The sequence below is a fragment of the Leopardus geoffroyi genome, chromosome A1 (genome assembly GCF_018350155.1).
Source record: "Leopardus geoffroyi isolate Oge1 chromosome A1, O.geoffroyi_Oge1_pat1.0, whole genome shotgun sequence".
In the NCBI taxonomy this organism is placed as follows: Eukaryota; Metazoa; Chordata; class Mammalia; order Carnivora; family Felidae; genus Leopardus; species Leopardus geoffroyi.
Window position 1 is genome coordinate 164,168,622 of NC_059326.1, and position 24,589 is coordinate 164,193,210.

Genomic DNA, 24,589 nt, shown 5'->3' on the forward strand with positions numbered 1-24,589 from the left:
TTGTATCCATGGAAAATCAGATACATTGTCCTTTGTAAGAACAGAGATGTGAAGGAATGTTTGTATGTCTTGTTTATATTAAAACACATCTTTTCTAAGGGGAATTTAACATTTTTTATTAATATTGGCCCAGATTCTGTTGGTAGTCTGTCCATTAGAAAGACAGGTGAGAGATAATGGGTTCTCGTATTTTATTTTATTGTATTTTATTGTATTTTATTTTATTTATTTTATTTTTTTAAATGTTTATTTATTTTTGAAGGAGAGACAGAGTGTGAGTGGGGGAGGGGCAGAGAGAGACACACAGAATTTGAAGCAGGCTCCAGGCTCTGAGCTGTCAGCACAGAGCCTGATGTGGGACTTGAACTCACAAACTGCGAGATCATGACCGGAGCCAAAGTTGGAAGCTCAACCAACTGAGCCACGCAGGCACTCCTATTTTATTTTATTTTTTGAAGTCTATTTTGTCTGATACAAGTATGGCTATTTTCTGTTTTTATTTTTAATTTTTATTTATTATTATTACTATTATTATTCATTTTTATTTAAATTCAAGTTAGGTAACATACAGTGTGATATTAGTTTCAGGAGTACAATATAGTAATTCCAGGTGTAGAGCTTACTTTAAAAAAAGGGGTTCTCTTCTTTTAGATGAATCTCCTATATTGCCCCATCCCAATATATCCTCTGAATCCAATTCTATTTATAAGAAATATAAATTGCTTTTCATTGTCTTCAAGGTAAATTCCAATTGTTTAACGTTCATGAACAAGCCCTTCTTAGTTAAATGACTCCATCTCCTACCATTGCCTCCCTCTTCATCCTCTATGATTTTATTTTGCAATTATACTGCTTAATAGAGCCCATGCTATTCTATGTCTCTATATGTTTTTATGTGTATGGAAGGATTCTATGTGAGATGCCAACATAATGTAATTTGTCTGGAAAACTGGTAGGGTGGGCACTTTTCCAACATTGACAGAACTTTTAGAAGAGCTTATCCTGAGAGAAAAAGAAGGATGGGTGTGTTGTAATAAGTGAACCTTGGCCTCAGAAGGACAGAGCCAACTCAAGTTTAGTATGGTGTCCATGACTTGTTCAGCTCCCTGTTGGGCACATGTCTGAATCCTATGGAGACTAAGTAGGAGAGAGACCTAGAAAAATCATAAAAAATGTGCTTTTTGCATCTTCTTTTTGAGTGGAATTCCTACTATGCTTTGCCATAGAACTCCCTAAAGCGTGGATTATATGAAGGTCCAATGATCGCCCCCAGAGAGCTGTGGTTCCCTGTGGTATGATATTCCCTTTATCTGTTGATGCCAAGGAAATGCTACTAGGAACATCCTTTTTTCATAGGTCTCTATAAGACACTTTCTCTGATCTCAGAAATATCTGGTTGTTGTGGTGTTGGTGTTGGAATTGGTAGGAACTGGATGTTCTGAATTAATAGATGGAGAAAATTTGGAAACTTTTGGATGTTTGGAAGTTCCAAACGTAATAATTATTTGGCATCCTAATCAATAGAATCTTGCTAAGTGAATGAATCTTATCTGATATACTCACCTCTGTTATTATATTAGTGGCTAAAATATGTTCCTTCCCCTACTATTTAAATTTTATCAAACTGTGAAATTTCTCTAGAAATAAAGTTCTTTAACTCAAAGACTTAACGACTTAACTCTATTATGGTGGGATTTTAGTCTCTGTGGCAGGGTCACAGATCTGATTTTTGATAAGGAGGAATTCTCCAGGTGTCCTCCCAAATCACACTTCCTAACTTCCTGTAGTGTCAGTCCTTCCACAACTGCCTGCAAATAAGTAAATTGCTCTGGGATCTAAGAGCTGATGGCTCTCTGAGGAGAAGGCCAGATACTCCATTTTTGACTCGTCACTCACTTCACTGCTCCCATCTTCTCATGAGAATCCTCACATTTATCACTCAAATCATGGAATATCACTGAGCAGGAAAAGATCAGTGGTGATGGTAGCTACAAAAGCCAGTCCAAAGCACTCATCAAGAAAGATTTGCTTTTTATTAGCTTTTTTGCTTTGGTTTATGATAACTCACAGAAGTGGGGAAAAAATCTTGGCATAATAACATAATGGGCTGACATCCACTAGTTTCATGCAGGATTTAGCTTTTTGCGGTGAAAGAAGTAATTGGTGCAAGAGAACTTGAGAGACCGGAAGCAGCTATTGCATCCCATTCAGGAATAATAGAGCTAGCTAAAATTAACCAGTGGGGTTTATAAAATCCAAACTTTCATCTGTTAAACCTAGATTAAATTGGACAGACCAAACACAGTCTTAACACTTGACCCATGTGAATGGAAGAGAGTTTAGATAGCATCAGATGAGCTAGGAATAAGAATGAGCATCCAAGGCTGTGAGCATTCCTGTAGACAGAGCCGATTATTGGGATCTCTGTGTATTGTCTGTGTATTGCTGTGGTGAGGTCCAAAGTGAACCTTTCTTCATATCCTGTTAGGCCTGAGATACTGCCAGATACATCCTGCCTCTTTAGTACATTTTTGTGGCCCAGTTGTCATATTTTTAAATAGATCCCAACAACCATGGATACTGTTCATGAAGAACAGTATTCTTTCTGTTTTAATGGCATTCAAATGTTTCCCTCTTGGGAACTGACCCAATCTTATCACTCTGTATATGAGGCAACTGGAGAAGTTAAGCAGCTTTTGGTTCATGTTGGTTGCTAAGACCAGGAGCCAGGTCTTGACTGAGACAGACCAGAGCCAGGACTTTTGTCTGCCTCTCAGTCCACTCAACCTTTTTTTATAGGATGCATTTTTTAAATTAAAACCCAGAGTAAGTGGCTCCTTTTCTATCTGAGAATGGAAAAGATGTCTGAGATGCTCTTGGAAGTCATTAGAGTCTACCTCCCTGGCAAAGGGAAAAACAAAGCTAAGTCTGATCACTTACTTTTAGGGCATTGAAAAATATAAAACCTCAATGAAGACCATACTATAAGACATGGCCTATTATATATTTGTTTGAAAAACAAAACAGTGACATTATTGACAAAGCACATAATGGCTATATTTAGCTGCAGTTTGGAAATTCGAGGGCATTAAAAATTTTTTTTTTTTTACAAATATTAAAGAGGAACCTACAAAGTGTCAGGTATTATGTTAAGTGTTTAGGATGCAATGTCCATACTGCTTATGGATATGACTCCTGCCTTCATTGTACGTACTGTCTACAGGGGTATATAGACAAGTAAGTGGGTAAGTAAGGTGCAGTGTGAAAATGAGCATCATAGGGGAAGTATAAGGCATAGGTGAAGTACTTAGCAAGGGAACTACATTTAGACATGGGGAGTCTGAGAAGTTTTGCCAGTAGTAGTGACATTTAAGCTGCAAAGTCAAGGATGAAGAGAAGTTAATCCAGTGAAAATGGGAGTTGGATGGGGATGGGCATGCGTTGTAGATAGAGGGGCAGCGTGTGGAAAGTTTCCAAATTAAAAGAAAAAATAATTTTTCAGGAGCTGAGAGAAGTTTGCTGAAGTATGCCGGCTACAAACTTTCCTGTGGTTATTTCAATGGTGAGTATACAACGTTATTTTTTTTCCCTAAGGGCACACATTATTTAGCAAATGAATACTTTTTCTAGACCTAGACATTTAGGAAACAATTTTGGCTCCCTTTTGTCTTCTGAAGAAGGGGCAGAATGTTAATCTCCAAACATACTGGTTGTTTATTATCTCTGCCTGGTGTGTGTGTGTGTGTGTGTGTGTGTGTGTGTGTGTGTGTGTGAGTGTGAGTGTTGCCGGGAGGAAGGGCTACCATGCTTCTACATAACTTGCACTCTGTGGATCATGACAAATGGATACCTTCTGTTGTCTACCTACTGGCTGTTGTCCCTTTCAACATAGAATGCAGGCATTGTGGTCAAAAACTTTGTGTGATGAGTCATATACAACTGTTAACATGTTTCCACCTCCTGGCTCTCCTATACTTTATCTATTTTATAACTTTCTTGTTTGCATACAACACCTCAGAATCCTACTTTAAGTTTCTGAGAATTCTGCCCCTGGACAATTATACTTGACAACGGAAAGGGAATAAAACACACATTAAAAAATGATTGTAAGCAACTTATGCCTATCCAAAGCAAACTGGTGATGAAAAATTGTCCTGTGTATGTTTCTCTGTGCTGAAACAACTTGCTCCCTTCTGGCACAGCTGAGGCTTATATATTAGGTCATTCAATATTAAAGTGATTGTGAAGATTCCTAATTCACAAATATGCCCTAATAATGTATAGTAATTATTAGCAATTATTTTCATCATTATTAATGATATTAATAGCTAAAATTTGTGTCATGTTACTATATATCAAATATTGAGCTAAGTGTTTCATGCTTATTATTTCATTTAATCTGCATAATGTTCTTATGAAGAAGGCATTATCCTTTTCTTTATCTTACAGTTAAAGAAATTGAAGGTTAGAGAGGTTATATACGTTGCCCCAAATCACAGAACTAATATGTGGGAGGAAGAATTTGAAACTAGGCTGGCTGATTTCAAAGGTCACTTGTATACCAAATAGAGTCTATTGCTGAAGATAGTGGCATCATAAAAGTTTGCAAAAAGAGAAAACTAGCAGCACGTGCAAGAAACTGGTTGGGTATGATGTTAATTTAAAGGATAAGTTTCCGTGGCATGATGGACTGTCTTCTTATGGGTATTTTCAGGATATTTATTAGGTTAAAATTAACTTGCAGTTCTTGTGGATGCTAATAAGCTGCCCTGTTTACCTTGAAGCTGAACTTTACAAATGGTATTGTACCTTCATAACCTTGACATTTATTAGGGTTTGAAAAGTGCTGCTCACTCCTTGAGAAAAGAGAGTAAATGTACTCTTAGAGTGCTTTGAAAAAAAATCAGTGCTATATGTGTGAATTGTTTGAGTGGTTCTTTATGGTTTACCAAGCACTTTTGCATTATTTTCTTTTATTCTTATAGCTCTCCGAGAGAGAGAGTGGGGGGGGGGGGGGGGGCGGGGAGAGGGTATTATTGCCTCCATTGTGCTGAAAAGGAAACTTATTCTTGGTGAGTGAAGGATAAACCGGAACCAGAACATGAAACTCTACTCTTTTCCTTAAATACTTCTTTCCCTCTATATACCTTTATATATAGTTTGGAAGAAAAATAGAGGAAATTTTGTAGGGAATAATATGTAAGAAGATAAAGTCAGCTCCCCGTAGGTAAGCTAGAATGTGACTGCCTCTTGGCTGCTTACCATTGCCAAAAATGACTTGGTTAATAACCTCACTGCAGACAATGAAATTCCCAATTACCACAACACATAAACGTGGCATATAGCTTCTTTGTTGGCACCTACTTTGATGTCATTAGAAGAAAGCGGGGTCTTCATGGACTTCAGTTCTTCCTCTTTCCCCAATCCTGATGCCACCAGGGAGGGAAGACAGATGTTTGTAGAGAGGGGCTTTTATAAACCTTAGGAAATCTCGGGAGCTCCTTCACTTTTTATGGAAGAAACTCATGGACTATGTGGCAAGGATTTAAAGAGATTTTGTTATTTTAGTAGATAGAGCTAAGGTATATTTTCTGTTTTAGAGCCCATTGTAGGGAGAAAACTCTATTCCAGCGATTTGCCAACATACTCAAATTGTTGCTAAAATTTGTATTCAAATAATGTACGTTTTTTAGAAAATGTAGGTCTTGGCCAAAATTTTCCATATTGAATTACAGAAATAAAAATGAGGCACGTGGCACAATAATTGAGTTGAGAGTGTAGATTTTGATAAACAACAGCCAAGAACTGGACACGAAGACAAGTTGAAGGAGACCTTGGTAGCAGTCCCAAGAAACAACAATGATAGCCTGAAGCAAGTATCTGAAGTGACCAGTGTGCCTAGAGATTGTGGCAAATAGAAAAGGCAAAAATCAGTGTATGTCAGATAATTGGATAATATCTTTTTTTGTTGTTGTTGTTAGACATACTTTGTTTTTAATTTTTTTTTAAATTTACATCCAAATTAGTTAGCATATAGTGCAACAATGATTTCAGGAGTAGATTCCTTAATGCCCCTTACCCATTTAGTCCATCCCCCCTCCCCCACCCCCTCCAGTAACCCTCTGTTTGTTCTCCATATTTATGAGTCTCTTATGCTTTGTCCCCTCCCTGTTAAAACAGTATTAGCAGTAATTTTACAATGATCACATGTTCTGGGAACTTGGTGATCTTCAAATGTGATAAAAAACAATTTCCTCCGATTGAAGAAATACTTCATTGTTAGACAAGTACTTACAGTCAGAGGCTGGGTAGCAAAATTGTCCATTTTATTGGCCAAAACATCTAGTTTGATGCAGACCAGGAAAATACTATAACCCAAACAACTGGAAGAAAGTAAAATGACTCAGGTGCTGAGGGGCTGATTTAAGGCTCCTTTAGAAAGAGAGATTGAGGTCTACCCAGGGCAAAGGCTTCATGACTCTGGTGAGGACATCAAGTCTCTCTGCTTCAGAGATGTAGGCCTTAATCAAATCTGTTATATCTGGGTTTAGCTCACCTCTAGTTTATATAGTTACCTTTAGCGATATCTATCATTGGTCTGCTGCAGACTAGCTCTATGACCTTGGTCTAATACTTAACCTCACTGGATCTTTTTCTATAGCTCAATCAATGTACTTCCCATTCTTTTTCATTCCTCACAGGGACGCCTGTGAACAAATAACATAGTGAATGTGAAGTTGTTTTGAATTTCTCGGAGGAAAGTCACATTTAATACTGGAAATTATTGCTATTATTAAAGTTTATTGAAGTTAATGATTATTATTAGAAGTTCATTGGGATAAACAACACTGCCAGTCAAGATTTGAGTAGCTCTTAGCTAAAAAATCAACAAGAGTTAAGCTTAAATGTTATGAGGGTTCTGCTGAAGTAGATAAAGGTTTAGGTAAAAGACATTTTTTTTTTTTCTAGGAAAAGCATTGAACGGTAGGTTTATTTAGGACCCACAAAAACATTTTCTTAGATATTTTAAAATTGGAATTGGAAGGTGCTCAGGTACCAGGTAAAATCTATTCTGTTAGATGAGATTTACTCATTTCAGGGATGGCTGACTAGCTTCAGTTTTGTTTTCTGTTCCCTCCATACATCTTCTTTCCTCCTACCTCCTTCACACACAACTATGAAATAATTATAAAAGCAGTGCATTCAACAGCCTCAACTCAGCAACATACAGATATGTATTACTCATTTTTTTTTCTATGTTTTGTCAGCATTAATTTTCTGTTCCACTACCCACTGGTAAGACTGGGGAGTAGAGAACCTTGAACAGTAGAAGTATCTCAGTACATTCAGATAATTTTCTTCAGGTCACATTCACTACTCACTGTGGTCAATGTCTACTTTCAGTGGAGGGGTAGGGCCCGGCATTCCATTTCACCTGTATTTGCTAATGCCTAGGGTCTAGTTAAGGACTGACCAACATGTGAGGGACATGAATGATCTTTGTGAGGACTTTGGGTCACCTCTCTGATTGGCCATTGCCTCTTCTCCCTCTAACACTGGCTGCTTGATAAGATTTGATGCAGCTGGTCCCTAAGTTCTGGTTCCTTGGTATGACACTTGAACTAGGCATTGGTGACTAGGGGGCATTCTCTCTGCAGCCCCCTAACTTGAAGAATCTTATGGGGATGCTGCCACCTCTTTTTCCTCAAAACTCCTAAACAGATGGTCTTTGAGTTCCTCAGGTGACCACCTATCCTTGCCTGACATTATTTTTACAGCGTGCTCTGAGCCCTCAGAAAGCCTCAGAGCCCCCACCATGGAGCTTCAGCTTAGGGAGAAATTCAAGAGAGTAATCTTTGCCCTATTCCCAACTGTTTGCAGGTCCTGGTGCTTAGCAAACAGCTAGCTGTAAAATCAGCTGCCTATGAGATATCTATGTACTCCCACAAAGGAGAGAAGAGAAAGGAGGAGTACAAGTGCTCTACAAATTCTCTCCTATCATCTCTCCATGGATACCCCTTCTTTCCTACTACTAGGCTTTTAAAAATTTTTATTTATTTACTTTTTGTTGACAAAATTTTGGTTTCTTTGGAAACTCCTAATGCCGGGTAATTGGCATAAAAACCATTCCATTTCACATCCCTACATGATTCTTGAGTGGATCTGAATCTTTTATAAATTAGTTTTAAAAGTTGTTTTTATTCATTCTCTTTAATTAGGCAAAACAAGACATAAATTTTTCATGGTAAAAGAAATCTCTCTCCTATTATAAAAGATGCCAAGAGATAAAAATCTAGGCTAATGAGTTCCAAATTATGTATATGTGTGTGTGTGTTTTTCTCCCCATAAATCAGAAGTGCATACATTGTTTTCCCAGTTTTACTGATGTGGAAAATGAGTCTCAGAGTTGTCTACATATCTAATAAAAGGCAGAGGATATATTCAAGTTGAGATTTGGCAAACTTCAAATTCTGTATTCTCTCTGCTAGAGGAAACAACCCTACAGCGATTCCACTTGGTAGGCCAGCATTTGAACCCTATTCCTAAGTGTGAGAATGGTCTTTTCTTTATGAGTCTTGGAAGGGGCATACCTGCTTCCCATTATAGAAAGTGAACATATTGGATGCTTTCTTCGCCTCCCTTGCAGCTAGGACAAGGACATGTGACCTAGGCACTTCCAAGTCAGATGTGATCCTCCTAGAATAGGGGGCACTTTGAGGAGTTCTGTCTGGTCAGCGGTAGCAGTGGGCTTGCTTGGTTGAATCTTTTTTTTTTTTTTTTAACATTTATTTATTTTTGAGACAGAGAGAGACAGAGCATGAATGGCGGAGGGTCAGAGAGAGAGGGAGACACAGAATCTGAAGCAGGCTCCAGGCTCTGAGCTGTCAGCACAGAGCCCGACGCGGGGCTTGAACTCACAGACCGCGAGATCATGACCTGAGCTGAAGTCGGCCGCTCAACTGACAGAGCCACCCAGGTGCCCCGCTTGGTTGAATCTTAATGGTACCAGGGCATGACTGCCAGTGTCTGTGTATACTGTTGAGGGCTTGCAATGATGACAGTGCAAGCTGCAAAGTGCAGGATTTTGAGATGGTAATCGTGGGGTGCTGACCAGGTCAGTGGCCTCATCTGGGCATATTCTTGGCTGTCTATCTATGCATCTGTTTCCCCAACTTTTCCAATGGATCTGAGACCTACCTAATATTCTTTTCATAAATGTCTTCCTATTTAAATGAGCCAGGGTTGGTCTTATTTATTTATTTATTTATTTATTTATTTATTTATTTATTTATTTATTTATTTTCGGGTTCCAATCTATAGTCTTCTGAATCCTTTTTAGCCCAATTCTTCTGTGTTTTTTTTTTTTTTTCCTGGGTTTGAGGTCTATGGAGTTTATTACAGAGCTAGGTAGTATTTCTATTGGACACGTTTTGCAAAGTACTATCCATGGTTTCCTTAAAACTAAGGGTGATTATTAGGATATGAAGTGTATAATTGCCACAACATACTAGGCAAAATGCGCATAAATGATTTTCCCCATAACTTAACAGGCATGGGCTTTGGAATTTGTGAAAGGGGAGCAAAATAAGCATTTCTTTAAAAAAATTTTTTTTTAACGTTTATTTATTTTTGAGACAGAGAGAGACAGAGCATGAACAGAGGAGGGGCAGAGAGAGAGGGAGACATAGAATCTGAAACAGGCTCCAGGCTCTGAGCTGTCAGCACAGAGCCTGACGCGGGGCTTGAACTCACAGACTGCGAGATCATGACCTGAGCCGAAGTCGGACGCTTAACCGACCAAGCCACCCGGGCGCCCCCAAAATAAGCATTTCAAGTGCTTAATTTTATGAAGTGAAGCCCTTCAGTTGCTATCTGCCTAGCCTCATCCACTCAGTTCAAGAGTCAATGCACATGGGAGCACCTGGGTGTTTAAGTCAGTTAAGCATCGACTCTTGATTTTGGCTCAGGTCGTGATCTCATGATTGCTGAGTTGGAGCCCCATGTTGGGCTCTCAGAGCCTGCTTGGAATTCTCTTTCTCTCCCTCTCTCTCTGCCCCTCCCTTGTGCGCGCTCTCTCTCTCCCACAAAATAAATAAATAAACTTAAAAATAAAATAAAAACAGAGGCACCTGGGTGGCTCAGTCGGTTGAGTGTCCGACTTCGGTTCAGGTCATGATCTCACAGCTTGTGAGTTTAAGCCCTGCCTCCGGCTCTGTGCTGATAGCTCAGAGCCTGGAGCCTGCTTTGGATTCTGTGTCTCCCTCTCTCTCTGCCTCTAACCCACTCGCATTCTGTCTCTCTCTGTCTCTCTCTCAAAAATAAATAAACATTAATAAAAAATTTAAAAATAAAAATAAAAAATAAATAAAAAAAGGCTTAACACACATGAAGCCCCTTCTACTCTGTCCACCATTCCCTTTCCTACCATTCTTTATTACTTTATGTACTCTCTCTCTCTTTTTTGGTAAGCCTACTCCAAACACACATCTATACGTGGAATAGATTCAGTGGCTCCTTAAGAGTGGATTCTGTGTCTCAGTATCCATACTGTGCATGTTTCTCTCCAAAATCCAGGCCGATGCCTGGAACAGAGTTGGCAATCAGTGAATATTTATTTGAAGGAAACAGTAAGCACTGTAAATTCTGGTATGGTTAATTTCTTTCCAATTTAACCCTTTCTTAAGTTAAATTTTCAAAAGAGATTCCTCTACATGATTTATTTAATTCTTCATTAAACTTCCATGATTTGTTTGGCTTCTTCCAAAACCTCTAGCTCCGTCTTAACTCCGTCCTTTCCATATTCTCTCCTACCACCACCCCCTCCACGTAAACCCACATATAACCAGCGTGCCCTACACAACAAGGTGGCCCAGGGGTCATGGCTATATTCTTTTAACTTTAAAAATCTCCTCTGAAAAAGCTTGGTATTAATAGCAGCACATTTTAAACTACCTTGTATGTTTACTTTCTCTGGCCCCACTTCACTGCTGCCACTTTCAACCCATTAAGACTTAGGAAAAGGGTTTTGATTGCTTAGTGACACATGATTATGTTCAGCATTTTAAATATAATTTGGGGAAGAGAGGAATTTAGATTGGGCTTAGACATGCCTTTAACTTTATATGTTTAGAGCCTACGTCCCAAAGTTCTCTGGTACAGTCATTATCCTAGTCTATAGTGTAAAACTCTATTTGTGTTATCTGTCTCAGAATTCTGAATTTCATGCTGTGAAATATGGGGTTCCATTTTGTAACACTCCCTTTCTAGAACCTACTCTTTATTTTCAAAGAGAACAAGGATTATAGTGGAAGAAAAGAATGAGGATAATAATGGCTCCATTTTTACAAGCACCCTGTCAGGTTTTTGTGATGTAACCTTCGTCAATTTAAGTAAAGGCAGGTGAGAAAGACCCAGGGGCTCCAGCCACACAAGGCTGCCCTACATGTCCCTACTGTTCCATCTAACCCTAACTCTCTCCCAGTCTTTTCAAAAGGAGAAAAGAAAAGGACATGAATAGTTCCTGTCTGTTGTACTACAAACTGGATAGAATATATCAAAGAGGAAATTACACGTCTGGGATTTGGAAAACATTCATTAGGACTGATCATAGAGCAAATTGACATGGACCGGTGCAATGTGCTGGCCTTATAGTAGATTTAAATATATAGAACAAAGGCAAGGACAGGCAGTGGCTTAACCTTGATTGTCAGTCAATTTCTTTAAATATCTTTTTAACATTTCTACTGTATTTCGGGCATAAAAAGTACTGAGATCTGTTTCTAAAAAGAAACTATGTTAAGTGTCACATTGTATAAACATACCTTTGGAGGCATTTACAGTTTAGTCAGGGAAGAGGCATGGAAGAAATATAACAAATTATAATACTATGTAAGATTTAATAGTGACTACTGTATAGTGATTAATTACCTTGTGCCTTAAACTGTTCTAAATAGTATACCAGTAGGACCTCTTTTTAATCTTCATAACAACCTTATTATTAATCTGCATTTTACAAAGAAACTGAGACACAGAGAGGTGGCCCAAGGCCACACAGAAAGTGAATGGTGAAACATAATTCAAACCCAGACAGTCTGGCTGGAGAGCATGTGTGCATGTTTTAGACAGTAATAAGAGGTGACATAAGGCAGTACATGTTAAATGAATGTATATTTCAGAGGTGGCAAGATGGTGGGTTGGGCTAAACCTGTTCCTTAAGTGTTTGGGTCACACTCAGTTTTGCCTGCATGTTGTTTTGAAAAGTTTGTGTGTATTTTTAAAAATTTTAAATTAATTTCCAGTATTTAAAAAGTGAGGGATTTTACATACATATTCAGATTCTGGCTTTTCCCGATAATTCAGATGGTATGGATATCCTCTACCCACATTCTTATGAGGAAACATGGTCTGCAACTGAGTAGCTGCTGTTCAGTTTAAAAGAGACATTCCTTGGGGTGCCTGGGTGGCTTAGTTAGTTAAGCATCCCACTTTGGGTCAGGTCATGATCTTACTGTTCATGGGTTCAAGCCCCACATTGGGCTCTGTGCTGACACCTCAGAGTCTGGAGCCTGCTTTGGATTCTGTGTCTCCCCGTCTCTCTGTCCCTCCCCTGCCCACACTCTCTCTCAAAAATAAATATTTAAAAAAATTAAAAAAAAAAGAGGCATTGCTCTTGGGGCTCCAGAGTGGTTCAGTCAGTTGAGTGCCCCTTGTCAGGCTGGCTGTGTGCTGATACTGTGGAGCCAACTTGGTATTCTCTCCCTCTTTCTCTGCCCCTCCCCCGCTTACAGTCTGTCTCTCTCTCTTTCTCTCTCTCTCTCTCTCTCTCTCTCAAAAATAAACTTAAAAAAAAGAGGCATTGCTCTTCAGTTTGCTGTAGTCCTTTCCACTCCCTTTTATTTCCCATACAAATGTATGTCAGCAGCCATTTATCTTCCTGCTTCAATATTTTGTTTCTTTTGTGTTAGAGTTAGGAGGAAAATTATATCTTGTACTGATGTCTATATCAAGTATAAGAAAAATGAGAAATGTGCATAGATACCCAGCATTTACAGTTACTCATGCATATATGTTATTGGTCAGGTTTGTGAATTTGAGGTTGTAAACTATGTAGGCTATAACACAAGGCTCACTTGTATAGGAAAATTACTAAATATAAAACAGGAATTTGCTTGGGCCTTACGGAGTGGGTAGGATTGTCATAGGTAGAACAAAGTATGTTAGGGACGGTAGGAAGGTTAAATGGGTAAAAATCAAATTGTAATTTGTATAAAATATAGATTCAGTAGCAAAACAATCATTACTCGGTTTTTGACTGGAGTAATTTGTGATGGTTTTGGTGGCTTCTGAGGTTGCAGTGAATGGAAGGCATAAACAAATCTGAGAATTGTTTAAATGAAAGGACATATTATGTCTCCCCTTTCTCTCTGCCCTCTGTCTCTAAGACAGATAGACAACGTACTCAGATATAAACATAAATACCCAAACATACAATATGTGCACACACACATACAATCTTTACCCCTTTGAATTGTTCAGTGGATTTAAGTGACAGGGTAAGACGTAATCTTGATACAACTGCCACAGTAAGTTAATTACTAGACCATAATTGTACCAAAACATTCAGGTAATAGCATTACAGATATTATTTTCCTTCAGGCAGGCACTTCTGGCATCCACAGGGTCATAGAATCAATAGAGAAGAAGGGATGAACCCTGGATGCCTTACAGACAGAATCAAAAGGTAACCTTTTCCATGGGATTGCCAGCCAGTCAAGGTCTGGCTTTTCAAATTACCTGGCAAGGTCTTCTGTTGTCATCTTATATCTACAAGCCCTAAGTGTAGTCTCCTCCAACCCGTATTCCAGTTGGAAAAAATAGTTTTAAAAAATATCGTTTTGAATAGGTTATTACCTGGCATCTTTCAGAATAATAAAATAAAGAGCAATTTCAGAACTGTCCTTGAGTGCATTTGACTGCAGCATCTTCATGCACAGTGAGGCTCACTGAGCATCAGTTTGCTACACTTCACTGTACTAGAGGTAGTTCTCAATGCAGTCGTCCATTTCAATTATCTTATGCCAAGAAAATGAGTATTTTTTAAACTCTAGTGGCACAATTTCCTCTCTTACGTATTCTGTCTTAAAAGAAAATATCACTTCCAAACAAAAGCAAATATTTAAATCTCTCCCTCACTCCTATCCATCCCTATCTTTAAAAGATTAGATATCAGAGCAAAATAATTTGTAGCAACTGTGTAAATTTTTAAGATGTAGCCTGGCTGAGCTACTTCTGTTCGATACATAAAATTTTTCTTAATAAACTGCTTGAAGCAAAATAGGAATTTCACAGGTGGTAAGTCTATTTTTCTCTCTTCAGATATAACTGCTGATTTCAAACATGTGCATTTGGGACCCATGGACAATAAAATTACTGTCTTGCAGATGCATAATAAATAAATGTTAAAGGTTGAAAGTATATGCAAAGCACACACAAAAGCAAGTGCTAACCAGGTTTTAGAATTCGGAAGTGTCATAGCATTTGCTGCAGTGGAAAGGGTCTAGATATTTTGAGGTTTTATTCTGTGGACACTCATTTCCATCTGTAAGGGACTCCCTTCCTTTCTTCTCTCCTTCGTCTGTCCCTTCCTTTCTTTGTAACTTGAACATGTGTGCTGCCCTAATAGTTACTGTCCCAGGTGCTAGGACACAACCTCCCTCTATTAGTCTGAGAGGTGTTAAAACAGGTTGTTTTAACAGAAATTTATTTTCTCACCATGCCGGAGGTTAGAAATTGGAGATCAAAGTGTTGGCTGGTTTGGTTTGTGCTTGGGCCTTTCTCTTTGGCTTGCAGACAGCTGTCTTCTTGCTGTATCCTCTCATGGTCTTTCCTCTGTGGACATTCATTCCTGGTGTCTCTTCCTCTGTTTATAAGCATACCAGTCATATTGGATCAGAGCCCCAACATTATAACCTCATTTAACCTTAATTACCTCTTACAGTCTCTATCTCCATGTGCAGTCACAACCTAAGGTTAGGACTTCAACATATGAATATGGGAGGTACATGCTTCAGTACATGTCACACCCTGATACGAGGTCCCTGCTTTGGAGAGGCTTATGGAATAATAGAAGGAGATAGAGAAGGGAACAAAAGTATGAATCACTTGACCAAGGATAAGTCACCTTACCTCTCACCTTCTCAGCATTTTTCTTGTAAGTGATGGACTGGGTGAATAATATCTAAAGTTCCTAGGTCTGATGGTCTGTGATTCCTAGTCTGTGACTAAAATGGTGCCCAACACACAGCGTGAAGTAAATATGGAGAATGGGAAAAGACTGGGCAGGGGAGATAGCAGCAACTGAATGGTTTCTACTCCCTCTCCAGGAGCTACTGGGATGACTATGATCATTCCTCTTCAGTTTTCTAAGAATGGTTCCCTGTCTCCCACGTATTTCAGGCTGTTGGTGATTTTATTAATCAATCACCTACCAACTTTATATTCTGAAGGAATGAAGTAACATTTAACAAATTCTAAATAGAACAAAGAAAACCCCAAACTCTCTCCTGGGAGCTGAGTAGACATTTTGTTGCCTGAATTTAAGGACTGAGTCCCTGAAAGAATGCCCATGTACCACCAATCAATAAAGTCACTTCTCCCCTACTATAATATCAAATGCATGCAATGGAAACCCTTAGTGTTGCATATTCTGTGATATATATATATATATATATATATATATATATATATATATATATGTCACATTTTCATAAATTGTGATTCCTTTCTGAAAATGAATTTTCCTTTTTCTTTTTACCTTTTATCCAGTGTGAAGTAATTTAAAAAACCCATTAACACATATTGCCATGTTAATTGGATGATAGTCTTCAAGGTCAAGAAACTATCAATAGATATTGAATAGTGACTATAAATAAACTCAGCACAGTAATTAGATTTGTCAATTAAAATTGGGAACAGCTAGCTCTTTATGACTGGATTAAAGGTGGATCACTTTGGGAAAATAATTTTACTCAACATAATAGATAAAGATTGGATGATGATCTCATATGCAAGTTTGACCCCATGAGTGAAATAAGCTTTTGATTTTTTTTCATATCAACAGATTCAGAAACTCTCGCAAGTGTGGATGCTGCTGAATTTTCTCTAAAAATATTTTAAAAAATTGAAATAAGTGAAAACTCCAACATAATATTTACAAGACACTCAAATAGCAAGATCTAACATTTGTTAAGAACTTGGTCTGTGCTAGCTTGTGTACTAAAAGTTTAACGCATTATCTTTTTTATTCCTTGTAAAAACCACATGGGATATATAATTGTCTTTTTTTTTTTGCAGGTAAAACTTTTCCAAGGTCATTCATACAACTAATACGTGCCAGAGCTGGATTAAAATTTAGGTCCATCTGACTCCAAGCCCAACAGTCTTGTCACCTCTCTGCATGTCCATGACTAGATAAATACTTTAATTAGTTTCAATTTGTTCATTATTCTCTCCAAGTGAGAAGGTTTTTGGTGAAGAAAAATATAACCCTTGTTGTTTTAGTTTTAGCAAATTTGGCAAGGTTATTCTGAAAACCAGATTGCATAATTTATTGCATAGTTCTTCCTTTTTTAATTTGGATATTTTACAGTGTATAGAAATTTGTGACTACCATTTGCATTCAATTTTGTTGGTGACACAGGGCTATATATTTTCCCACATGTTCTTTCTTTATAAGGGGGTCTAAATTGCATAGCAACTTTGGCATCACTGGTGTGTGGACGTCAAGTGTTTTTATGTATGGAAGAGAGGTGTGACTGTTAATGTTTGATGCTGCCCAACTGATATATTTACTCAGCAAATGATCACTAAGTGCCAATCATGTGCCAAGACCTGGTCTAGGTGCTGGCAATATAGCAGTGTGAGCAAAAGAAAAAAATTCCCAAATTCGAAGAATTTCTTCTGGGGGTAGAAAGGCAGAACCAGTGTGTGATCTCAGAGCTGTCTGACCCCAAAGTGCATACTTTACCAGTAAGCTATTCTGCCTTTATATCCACTGAGTCACTTTTTTTTTTTTTACATAAAACAAATACATTTGGTGTGTCTGTGTGGGGAGTAAAAGTTTGGGGGAGGATATAGAATGTATGGGTGATGGCTGGGAAGCAGTCTACTAAGCTACGTCTGTCTTAGTTTATCAAAGTGTGACACTAACTACTGACATGTGAAAGCATGATGCAGTAAGGTATGGTTCATACTTTCTGATTGTTGCAGAAAAATGTCTAGAGTTTTTGGTGTGCCAGATCCCCATAGGGAGTGGCCCCCAAGAACATCTGTGACAAGTGAGGGATTATTATATAGAATAGTTGTCAATGCTGATAATCACCTTGAACACTAAGTTCTTATTTATTATTTTAATAAATATTGTTATTGAGTATTCCTTCTGTTTTAGGTTCCAGATAGTGGAGATAAGCAAAGATTTGGGGAAATGACAGAATGGAGCATATATGGCAATTATCAAGTATTTTGACATGGATATAATATTGACTGGAAGTGTAACCAAAAATAAGGCTGAAGAGAATAGAGTGTGTTCTGTACTAAATGGTGTTTGATCTTATGGCAGGGAATATGATCATTCATGCTTCTCATACTGGGAACCAGACATCACCGGGAATATATTGTTGATGCTAAGTGGTACAGAGGCTGATATATAAAACTGTTCTTTCTGTAATACCAATTTTTTTCTTGATTACCCCAAGGAAAAAATTAAAAATATTAAACATGGATACATTAGAAAGACACATGCAAAGTCTATATGCATTTTAACTTTTATATCTATTTTTGAAGTATGCTACACATAGAGAAAAGTGAACATATATGTGTAGAGATGGTAAATTTTCACTGATAACAGCCAATATCCCATCAAGAAATAGAACATTACAAGCACCCTGAACCCCTGTGTGTACTTTCTTGGTGTCTACCTCCTTTGACCAAGAGTAAGCATGCTCTCGTGACTTCTAAAAACACAAACTTGTTTTACCTGTTTTGAATGTTAGAGTCATGGAACCATACAGTGTGTGTGTGTTCTTTTGTGTGTGTCTGGCTTCTTTCACTCATCGTTACGGGAGAGTCATCAACATTTTCTGTATAGTTGGAGACTATTCATTCTCTTGGCTGTATAGTGGTCACTGTGTGAATATACCACATTTTGTGTATACAATCTGCTCTTGATGGGCATTTGAGTAGTTTACAGTTTTTGATTAATACAGATAGATGTGATATGACATACAATTCTGTCTTCTCAGGGACATGTGTGTGCATTGCTAAGAGCCAAGTTGCCAGGTGATACATTTGTACATGTTTGGCTTTAAAAGATAGTTTTCCAAAGTGGTTGTGCAATTTATACTCACACTAGCAGGATTTAGAGTTCTGGTTGCTCTAAATTCCTTGATAAAATTTTCCATCATTTTAATTTTAGTCATTCTAATAGGTATGCAGTAATACTTGATTGTGATTTTTAATTTGCATTTCCCTAATGAAAATTTTCATATTTTTTGTCATTGAGATATTCTCTTTGGTTAAGTGTTCATTCTTGTCCACTTTTTAATTGGATCTTTTCTGTTTTTATTTTTTTTTCTCAGTGATTCTTAGAGGTTCATTATGTATGCTGATATTAGCCCTTTGCCAAATATCTAAATTAATAGTATCTTCTCTCAGACTATGTGTTGACATATATATATACACACACACACACATATATATGTTTAGCTAATACATAAGACTTCAATAAAATACTGCTCACAAGAAGTCATTTTGGGTTATGACCCAATCAAAGGATGAAACTTTTCTCATGTATTTGCTCCATTACCACTTCTGGGTCCAAGTACCATATATTCCAGCCTGTCCTGGCTTCCTTTCAATCCAGAAAGATTTGAGAAGCAATGGACAAGGATAGATTAATAATGCTTGCTAGTATACTTTACAGTCTCAGGAATATAGAGTTATATTAGATTTTGGAATCTAGAGAGTTAGAATGTAGAATATATATATATATTATGTATATATATATATGTATATATATACATATATATACATATACATTTATTATGTGTATATATATACACATGTATTATGTATTATGTATATATATGTGTGTATATATATATATATATATATATATATATATATATATATATGTAGTTTTTAGAAAATGGTGCATTTTTTGTTAGTAGACATGTGGTATGTTTTAAATCCTAGAATGACCATCACTATTGTTCTCTTGAAGCCCAGTCATAAAGGTCATTGATACCTTGGCCCATATCTTTTGTTTGTACACAGTGTATAAGTACCTTTTTCTTTCTGTCACTCCTCCTCACTCTTTATTTAAATATACGTATCAGTTAGGAATGCATTCTGCTGTGAATAACAATTTAAACCCAGGATGGTTTATTGGTTTCATGAAACAAATTCAGGGGTGAAAGTCCAGAGCTGGAGTAGCAGTTCAGGATGGTTACAAGGGACCTGGTTGCTTTCCATTTTTGCACTTTCCTCTTTTTTAGCATGTAGGTCTTTGTCCTTATGCTTCCTGACTCAGGGTCACAGGATGGCTGCTGAACCTACAGGGAGGGAATATGTTATTCAGGCAGGAAGAAGCCAGAGAGCAAAAGAAGTAGTAGGCTAGTTCCTAGTAGGCTTTATGTTCATATTGGAAAATTCTGGGGACTTCTGTCCATTTCTTATGGCTTGAACTCTGACGTATGGCTGCACCTGGCTCCAGAGCAAGCTAAAAAGTGGGGTATTTTTGCTTTTTAGCTCAGAGAGCAAGGAGAGCAAGGACAGAGGACTGTGAAAGGGATATAGTCCCAAGAACAGGTCAGAGAACCTTCACCTCCCTTCTTTCTTATCTTCTTTTAACTATTGGTTATTGTTGTAAGAGTATTGGAGGCTTATTAAAGAATACTTGAGAAATATTTAACATCCTAAACAGTCACTATAGACATCTCAGCTTTCATTTCCTAGTCACTTCAGAAAACAAGACTGGGGTCTCAGTGTGCTCATTGGGGTGTCACTGCTCACAGGCGGTCTCAGTGGACAGAGGTAGGTAATACACACACACACACATTCCATCTGTATTTATGTCTGCATGTTTATTATGAAATAAGTGAGCTCACATTGATATATTTAATTCCAACCCCACATCATTCCAGCTGTATCTTTGTTTTCCCTCTATTTGTCAGCCCTTTTCCACCCTGAGTAACCTGACTCACTCCCTTTATCCTCTACTTATTTGCTTATTTCATCAATCTGTCTGCAACCAATCTCCTTACCACTTTCCTCTTCCATCCCTCTGGATGTCTTCCTAGCTTTATTCGGCCTTTAACATCATGTGCCAGACTTCTCCCTCACATGGACATGACCTTCTCCTGCTTGAGCTCAGACAACTATGCTAGGCTGCTCATCTGTTCTCGCTCTCTTCCTGCTTCCTAGAGGAAGCTGAATGCTGCAGCTTCTCACTGGTTCAGCGGACCATCTGCACCTACATTGATGGGCCCCATCAGTTATTTTTGGACTGGATTTTGCAGGAAAAGAAAGGAAGGAGAGAAGGATATGAAAGAAAGTTATTTGCATTTTTATTGTATGCTGTTTTCTGATGTTAGAAATTTTACATTTTCTTTAAGTTTACTTGGTTAATCTTTTTTGGATGATTTAACATATTATTTTAAGGTTCAAATATGATGCCTACAGAGATACTGAAAAAAATATTGTTTTCCTTTTAGTTATGGAATTAATTGGACATTGATTTTGTCATTTAATGTCTAAAAGGGGCAGATCTAAGCTAATTTTTTCCATGTTATTGCAATATCACATTCCTTTTGTTTACTTGTGGCTCCTCTTATCCCATTTCTGTTTCCTTTTACTTGTATTTCCTTTTCCTCTTTGCATCTCTCTCTATAGTCCCTCAAATCCTGCCACCAGAGATCACAACCCCTGCCAACTCTGGCCTAGAATTCCCTTTGCTCTCCCCTCTGCCATCCTCTGAATACTCTCTCTTATGCCTTGAATAATTGTCAACTAGGTTTTAGGCAATCAGGCTGAGTTATTCACAGTAATGAATGCCAAATAAATCATAGATATGTAAGGCTCTTCCTAGCAGAGGTTAGGGAAAGAGAACCCTCTGAGTCTCTAAGATCTTCCAGTCCTAGCTTTCAGTCTGCAGTCGAAGTCAGCAGAATTATTTTTTCTTATTCTTCTCTGGGAGCTGACTATCTTACCTTAAGCAATGTGACTTTCTACTCCAATAGATTTCTACTCTTGGAATGCACTTGTCCAAAAAGGCTTCCCCTAACATCTAGGTCAAATATTTTATCTGTTGGAGAAGATGAGTTTAGAGGTTCCAGAAACAGGGGCGCATGGGTGGCTCATTCTGTTAAGCGTCTGACTTGGGCTCAGGTCATGATCTCACAGTTTCTGGGTTCGAGCCCCACATCGGGCTCTGTGCTTACAGCTCAGAGCCTGGAGCCTGCTTCAGATTCTGTGACCCCCTCTCTTTCTGCCCCTCCCCTTGCACTCTGCCTCTTTCTCCCTCAAAAATAAATAAACATTAAAAAAAATTTAGAGGTTCCAGAGACATCCCAGGACGGCTCCCACAGTCCTTTTGCTTTGAGTCCGCTCCCCCAGATAAACAGAAGCATGCTTCGCTTACGTGTTGGGAACAGTCATGGATGTGAAGCACTTTGCGTTTATGTCTCAGTAAGATACCATGGACATGCCAGTTACTCATTTTATTACTGTAGGTTTTATGTTACAATATTACTTACATTTTCTAGTAGATTTCCAGTCTTTGAAGTTCTAGGACATAGTTCTCAGACCACAACTTAAAATACGTAGGGATTAAGGGACTAAAGAGATAAAGATGAAGTTTAATGAAAATGAGTTGGAAGGGCTAAAGGACAGTGAATAGGTTTCCTCTCCTCTTGATTCCCAAGCAGATGAATGTATGAGGAACTCTGTTTTAGAAGGTTGTGTATGTCCTGAGTAAAGTCAGAGAAAGTGCTAAAATGATGTGGTTATAATTAGGAAGTGGTTGGGGTTGGGGAGGGATAGAGAGTATATAATATGTTTGTGAGCTGAGTGATTTTTGAAACCACCTTCAAGGTGAAAGTAATAAGCCAACCCTATGTCAGTCTTTCTGGAACTTATAGTCAACTCTTGATTATGTGAGAGAGCAGTGGAGTGGATAATTAGCAAAGAATAGATAGTTCTCTATGCTTTTCTGTTAATGTGGGCAAGAGGATGATTGGTTCAGGTTGTTTAATAGAGGGGAGAGAGAATCTTTTTTTTTCTCCTCAACCTTCAACACTTCTTTCCTTCTCATTTTATTAAACTATAACTTTATTTCTCATTTCCCAGAAGTAATCAGGAGAGAAATTCTTTATTGTCCTATCATCACATCATTCAACACCCTACATCTGTACGCAGAAACTCCACCTTTCATCTTGCACTATGGATGAAATGTATCTAGTTGTGGCAGCCCCCTCTATCTCCCCACCACCCCTATAACTTACTCTTAAGACCCTATCCTCTCTGGCCTAGTCAAGGGTGTTGTTCTAACAAATCTTTTCCTTATCATTTCTTGCTTTTTACCAGAGTATTCCAATGAATAAACATATAAGCTTTCTCCTATCTTTAAAAAAATAACAATAATAATGAAACCCCCAAATTCCCTTCTCTCAATTTATTGATTCTTCTTTTGCGTAAAACTACAAGAAAAGGCTGTTGTATACATACTGTATACTTTTTGGCCTACAATGATGACCTTGAAACCACTCTCATAAAGCACATCTGACTACATAAAGCCACATCTTTTATGTGGCTAAATGGGATGGTCAATTACCACCTTGTCTTACTCAGCCTCTCAGTATCATTTTAATCAGTTAAACACTTCCTCACTCCTAAAATACTGTAACTGATTTCTAGGATGCCCCTTCATCCTGGTTTCCTACATCACTAGAGATAACCTTCTTAGTCTCTTCTTCCGGCCTTTAAAATTTGGAGTGCAATTGCTCATTGTTGTTTTCATTCTTGTGGCTTTAAATACTATCTCTGTGCCAGGGACTTCTTTACCCACATATAAACAGCTTGGTTTTATTTATTTATTCAACTTTCTCAAGGCCCCTGATCATACTGGATTTTTAGTAATTCTTCCCTGGCCAGCCTCCATAGAAGAGTGAGTCTCCCCAGTCACTTCCTATAGTCCCTGATCTTCCTTTTACTCCTCTGCCTTAAGCAATATCTGACATACTGTATATTTACTTGCTAAAGTTTAAATAAGAATGTAAACTTACTGAGCCAGCATCTTTAATTTATTGTCTACTGACTCCTAGCACCTAGAACAACACCTGTCACCTAATAGGTACTAAGTAAATATTTACTGAATGGATGGATGACTGGATGGTAACAGAAACAAACATACTTCTTATTTTGATTAAAATTGTAAGGGCTGGAGTTGTATCATGTTTGTGTAGCAGTATAAGAGGGCGGGAGAAGGACATGTTGTGAGAAGAGAATGGAGGCCAGAGTCCACATGTCAGCTGGTTAGCACCAAACCAAACTCTTGGGAAGGGTATTCTAGCTCTGTCTGAGTGGTGATGAAGTGATTCATGCAGCATTAAGATGGGTGATAGACTTTGTTAGGCATCAGGGTAACCCATTAGGATATCCTCATGTGGGGGTGGATAACGTGAGATGTGCTAGGTGGAAGAAACAATTTCTAGGACTGACTGGCCCCATGAATTCTTCAAGTCTATTTGTCACAAACTGTAACTTCTTCAATAATACATATTTTTCAAAAAGATGAGGGGCTAATGTTCTTTTCTTAAGAAGTGTTTCTGGCTTACAAAGAGAGGCAGCAGAAAAAAATAACACATTATGTATATGAAAATCAGCAGCTGCAATGCGATGAAAATAAAGCAATGGGATTTTTAAATTAAAAATATTCTAATTTCAAACCTCCTGTCTCTTACTATTAAAAAATTCTCTAAGGCAACAAGATATAGCTATAAAAGCTCAAAATCTGTTTTAAACTTAGCTCTACTGCAAAACTAATGGAATAGCAGAATGGGGAATTACTTATGTTCTCATTACTTTAGTTGTTTTTTTTTGTTATTGTTTGTTTTTTTTTTTTTTGTTTTGTTTTGTTTTTTGTTTTTTGTACATTGAGGATGCTGGACTGGAGTAGAGTTAGCAAATATATTTCATCTGCTGTTCCAACTGTGATCTATTGGTAAAGGCAGCCTGGAGCGCTGTGTAGATAAGCTTTGGAGACCACACCTAGGCTCTGCGAAAAAGAAAGTTGAAATTGATTGGTGCTGTCTGCCCTGGGTTTAGAAAAGATGAATGGCAGAAAGTATGCACTGTATCTTTGCTATCCTGCACTATACAGTGTATGAGATATTTTCAGTTCTAAAATTCAGTGATTGGGAATGCCTAGTATGTTATGTGCAGTCTTTGCAATGAAGGCGATGATAAGATTTTATATGTAAGATATTAAAATACTATTTTCAGTGTATGTTTTTGGAGAATCTGAATATGTTTC

The 24,589-nt window shown here is 37.9% G+C and overlaps 1 long non-coding RNA gene across 1 annotated transcript in view; it reads left to right on the forward strand.

Moving 5' to 3' along the window:
- The window catches only part of LOC123609337, a 117,978-nt gene that overhangs the window by 87,805 nt on the left and 5,584 nt on the right, over nucleotides 1-24,589 (forward strand). Inside the window, exon 2 of the long non-coding RNA XR_006717764.1 lies at nucleotides 3,503-3,562. This is a non-coding gene — a long non-coding RNA (uncharacterized LOC123609337). The remainder of the gene's footprint in view (nucleotides 1-3,502; nucleotides 3,563-24,589) is intronic.